Source organism: Sus scrofa, chromosome 14 (assembly GCF_054392235.1).
Source record: "Sus scrofa isolate SSC_HxYL_T2T_F1_AM1 chromosome 14, Sscrofa_HxYL_maternal_Yorkshire_Landrace_v2.0, whole genome shotgun sequence".
Classification (NCBI taxonomy): Eukaryota; Metazoa; Chordata; class Mammalia; order Artiodactyla; family Suidae; genus Sus; species Sus scrofa.
Genome location: NC_139396.1, coordinates 93,244,833 through 93,250,419, shown reverse-complemented (window position 1 = coordinate 93,250,419; position 5,587 = coordinate 93,244,833). Strand labels below are relative to the sequence as shown.

The following is a 5,587-nucleotide window of genomic DNA, read 5'->3' as shown; positions in this document are numbered from 1 at the left end:
TTGGATTCGTTAACCACTGAGCCACAACAGGAACTCCAAGAACAGAAGTTTTAAATGAACTAAACAGCACTTTGAGAATTGAGAGGCTCTAACTTAATCTTTCTAGGTTTTCGGGTTTTTTTAAAAATTTCTATAACCTCAGAGAACTGCTCCTCCTTTAATGTTGAATAGTGGGAGCAAGGAGTGTGTTATACATAACAATGGAAAGAATGTTCTGGAAGAAGTCAGATCACCTGGCTTGGTGACTTCTCTGGACATGGACTCTAGTCTCATGATAAAATGCAGGAGATGGACTACAAGATTTATCCGTTTTGCCTCTCCTCCACATGGCATATGAAAATATATGGGGGTATTTTCTATAGTCACAATAATTGGAGACCATGATTGGCAGTTACTGGTTCAGAGCACCACAAATGTTGACTGTCTTGCATTGTATGAGACAGTCTTTTTTTTTTTTTTTTTTTTTTTGTCTTTTTTTGTTTTTTAGGGCTGTACCCCCGGCATATGGAGGTTCCCAGGCTAGGGGTTGAATTGGAGCTGCAGCTGCCAGCCTACACCAGAGCCACAGCAACGCTAGAGCCACAGCAATGCCAGATCCAAGCCGAGTCTGTGACCTACACCACAGCTCACGGCAATGCTGGATCCTTAACTCACTGAGGAGGCCAGGGATCAAACCCGCAACCTCATGGTTCCTAGTTGGATTTGTTTCCTCTGTGCAGGAACTCCGTATGAGAGTCTTATCTATATTACCCAAAATATGTGTTGAGAAACACTATAAAACGATTCTGTGAAATTTACTAGCATGGCCTGAGGTTCCTCATTTTGTGATATATCATAGACTGTCTTCCAGGAAAAAGCTTACTGCATTTAAATTACCTCACTTAGAAAATTATCTATTTATGTCAGACTGCTTGCTTTAGTCTGTGATAAGAACTCAAGGGTAGACATATTATCAGGGAATACTTGATATTTGAGGTCTATATTCCATAGGAATGATGTAGAAGATGTCAGATTTATTAGTCTTTTCCCTTCCCATTTTTTCTTAAAAAGCAGAGTACATTTAGATGAGTTAGTAAGCATTTCTCCATGAAATTCAAAGAGCTTGATGATATTTTATTCTTCCTTAGTAGTAAGTAGAACTCATTTGAATTTGGGAAACTATTCTGGACTGAATGTTTGTGTGCCCCCAGAATCATATATTGAAGTCCTAACACTCAATGTGATGGTATTTGCAGGTGGAGCCTTGGGAGGTAATTCGGCTTAGATGATATTATGAGGGTGTAGCCCCCATGACGGGATTAGTATCCTTTTAGCAAAACTTTTTTTTTTCAAGGCCACACCTGTGGAATATGGAAATTCCCAGGCTAGGGGTCGAATTGGTGCTACAGCTGCCAGCCTATACCACAGCTACAGCAACGCCAGATCCAAGCCGCTTCTTGACCTACGCCGCAGCTCTAGGCAACTCTGGATCCTTAATCCACTGAGCAAGGCCAGGGATTGAACCTGCATCCTCATGGACACTGTCAGGTTCTTAACCTACTGAGCTACAACAGGAACTCCAAAACTTCTTCTAGGAAGAGAGACCAGAGCTCCTTCTCTCTCTGAGGACAGTGAGAAGGTTGTCTCCTGTAGGCTGGATTGATGTCTCTCACCAGCAAACCAAATTGGCTAGCACCTTTGTCTTGGACTTCCCAGCCTCCAGTACTCTGAGAAATAAATTCCTATTGTTTAAGCCACCCAGCAGCATAATATTTTGTTATGGCAGCCTGAGCTGCCTAATACAGAAACTAAGGCACTAAAATTATACAGAGAACACTTCTGTGGCAAGGTCGATATTTTTAGTGTTGTGCTTCCTAGCCTAATGTTTTATCCACCAGAATTCTCAGTTATGGTAATTAAGGAGACTATTTGCTAAGTGTAGTTTCATCTTCAAAATTCTAGGGCCCTTGCCTACTCTAAGATTCTGTGTTGTTAAAAGAAAATACAGTGGAAAAAATACAAATGTCCATCAACTGACAAATAGATTTAAAAACGTATGGAATACCAAATGAAAGAAGCCTGTCACAAAACCCCACTAATACTATTCCATTTATATGTAATGTCTAGAAAAGGCCAATCTAGAGAAACAGAAAGTAGATTGGTGGAGTTTCCATCTTGGCTTAGTGGAAATTGGACCTGACTAGTATCCATGAGGAGGCAGGTTCGATCCCTGGCTTCACTCAGTGGGTTCAGGATCCAGTGTTGCCGTGAGCTGTGGTGTAGTTTGCAGACGTGGCTTGGATCTGGCATTGCTGTGGCTGTGATGTAGGCTGGCATCTACTGCTCCAATTAGACCCCTAGACTAGGAACCTCCATATGCCATAGGTGCAGCTCTAAAAAAATACCAAAAGAAAAAGAAAAAAAAAAAAGTAGATTTCTGGTTTCTTAGGTCTGGAAGTTATGGGGGTACAGGGAAGGGGTACTAAAGGGTATAGGTTTCTTTTTCTTTTCTTTTTTTTTCTTTTTTTTTTTAGGGCTTCACCCGTGGCATACAGAATCAGAGCTGTAGCTGCTGGCCTACATCACAGCCACAGCAACTCAGGATCTGAGCCGCAGCTCATGGCGACTCAGGATTCTTAACCCACTGAGCAAGGCCAGGGATCAAACCTACATCTTCATGGATGCTAATCAAGTTCATTTCTGCTGAGCCAGGATGGAAACTCCCCACACAAGAATCTTATTAATGTTTATTAAGTGGCTATTTTGTGGGGATAATGGTTAGCAGGACTCTTTGATTTCCTATATTCCAGTAGAATTTGGATTTTAAAAGTATTTTCCCAGTGTGGTGCAGCAGATTAAGGATCCAGCATTGTCACAGCTGAGGCTCAGACTGGATCCCTGACCTGGGAACTTCCATATGCCATGGGTGTAGCCAAAAAAGAGAAAAAAAAAAGTATTTTTTTTTCAATTTTAGAAATCTTATGTTCCATCAACTAATTTCCATTTTAAGAGTTTGTGGAAGAACAACTTAAGACCACTCAGTGGTTGTTCCTACCCATTCAGTGGCCTGAGCAATGGGAGCTGCAGACCAGTCTTCAGTGGCGGGCTGAGCACTCCAGTCTTCAGTAGGGAACTGCTGGATGGGCACAGAGGGCAACTGCATGCCTTCAGACCAGTCTGCCACCTCAGGTTGAGTACCAGTGAACACAGGAGCTGGAGCAGTCAGTTCACCCTGAAATTCCTCCTTGGTCACAGTCTTCTCAGCTGCTGCCTGCTCTCCCTTTTCAATCTCTTCTGGATCTCTGGAGAAGAGATGAGGCATAACCTCCTGTGAGTGTTTATGGGAGGTGGTGCCATGAATGTGCACAACTTCCTGGGCTAGCATCCACCACATCAGACCCACTGAGTGAGCTCCTTTGTTGTTGCAGGGGATGAAAGTGTTCACATAATGCAGTCTGTGTTACACAGAGGAATGGAAGGCAGGTTAACGTAAGTCTCTCTGTGAGAGGCCGGCGGTCACCCCTGGGATCAGTAACCACCAGAAGTCTTGGATCCCAGAAGGCTGCCTGGATCTGGTTAGTGATGGTTCCAGGAGTGAAGTGGCCAGCGACAGGAACAGCTCCAGTGGCAGCAGCAAACTTCAGCACAGCTTGCTAGTCAGTATTCCTGGAGGATATGACATTGACAACAACTGGGTTTTCAATGGCAACAATGGCACGAGCCACCGAAGTTTCTCCCAGGTTCTCCTTAGATTTAGTTATTTATTGCCTTTTTTTTTTTTTTTAGGGCTGCACCCATGGCATGTGGAAGTTCCCATGTTAGGGGATGAATTGGAGATGCAGCTGCCGGCCTACACCACAGCCACACCAGATCTGAGTTGGTCCTCTGAGACCTACACCACAGTTCACTGCAATGCTGGATCCCCCACCCACTGAGGCCAGGGATTGAACCTGCGTCCTCATGAATACTAGTCAGGTTTATTACTGCTGAGCCATAACAGGAACTCCTCTCTTCAGATTTATGATGTAGATGCCATCACTTTTCCTTTTGTAGATGTACTATTCCATTTGGAAGTCAAGGTTGGTACCACCTAGGTGGGTTCCTGCTGCAAGGAATTTGAGGACATTCTCCTCTTTCCTTTGCAGGACATCAAGGGCTCCAGACATTGTGAAAGTTTCCCTTTAAGTTACAATGGGAATCAAAAACAATGCCATATGGACCCCTTTCTGGGCAGCGTGGAAAGGTGAAAAAAGTATTTTAAAGTGCAGTAAAGAAATATGCTTCAGGAGTTCCCGTAGTGGCACAGTGGTTAACGAACCTGACTAGGAACCATGAGGTTGCGGGTTCAATACTGGGCCTTGCTCAGTGGGTTAAGGATCCGGCGTTGCCATGATCTGTGGTGTAGGTTGCAGACGTGGCTTGGATCCCGAGTTGCTGTGGCTCTGGCGTAGGCTGGAGTCTACCTCTCCAACTGGACCCCTAGCCTGGAAACTTCCATATGCCTCGGGAAACGGCCCCAGAAAAAAAAAAAAAAAAAAAAAAAAGACAAAAAAAAATATGCTTCAAATAGAAACAATTTCAATAGTTTGTAGTAGGAAATCTAGGAAAGTGACTAGAAGCTTGATGATTCCTTTGGTTCTACTCCCTCTAGTGGAGGTCATGGGGTAGTGCTGGGTGCCTGAGTCCAAGCACAGGCATCCCATTCTGAGAGCTTAAAATATTTTATTTTTTTTGTCTTTTTGCTTTTTCTAGGGCCACTCCCACGGCATATGGAGATTTCCAGGCTAGGGGTCTAATCAGAGCTGTAGCCACTGGCCTACACCAGAGCCACAGCAACGAGGGATCCGAGCTGAGTCTGCGACCTATACCATAGCTCACGGCAACACCGGATCCTTAACCCACTGAGCAAGGCCAGGGATGGAACCTGCAACCTCATGGTTCCTAGTTGGATTTGTTAACCACTGAGCCACGATGGGAACTCCAGAGAGCTTAAAATGGCTTTAATCCAACTCTGAAACACTCAAAAGTTTGAATTCTTGAAATCATGTAATCCTTGCCAAACGGTGGGTAGGAAAAACACCAAAATCATCACAGTGATTGTTACAGTCACCTACTGTATACCATAAAGCAGGGGCCAGCAAAGTCTTCAGATTTTACAATTAAAACATGAGGAAAACGCTCCAGTGTGGTTGTCTTACGACCGAATGGCTTAACTATCCAGGCCCTGGTCACCATCTTTTCTGTGCCTTTGCTCAGGCCAATACGGCCCCATCTTCTCTCCATGTGGACAAGCTACATCTTCCACCCCTTTTGGTTAGCTCACTCCTACTACATTAGCTTTCCCAATAATTCACTTTGCCTCCTCAACTCATACCTTGGCACTTCCTGACCAGGACAAAAACAGCTGACATTTAGGGGGCTGTCACTGGGTACCAGATACCACGTTAATTAATATTACCTTGTTAAGTCCTCAAATCAACCCTGTTAGGTGGTACTGTTATCACATCATTTATGCAGATGGAAAAGGTTAATCTGAGGCATTGGGCTATAAAGTAGGATCAGGGCTGGTAAGAGGGAGCTTGGAGTTGAAACTCTGACTCTAGACCAA

General features: G+C 44.1%; 1 pseudogene across 1 annotated transcript; it reads right to left on the bottom strand.

Annotated features, from left to right (window-relative positions):
• Positions 1-2,869: 2,869 nt before the first annotated feature.
• Positions 2,870-5,262, bottom strand: LOC146396854 (small ribosomal subunit protein uS2B pseudogene; annotated as a pseudogene). The gene is made up of 2 exons (XR_014828235.1): positions 5,090-5,262; positions 2,870-3,645 (listed from the first exon to the last, which is right to left on the bottom strand). The product of XR_014828235.1 is annotated as a small ribosomal subunit protein uS2B pseudogene (transcript).
• Between the last annotated feature and the right edge of the window lie 325 nt (positions 5,263-5,587).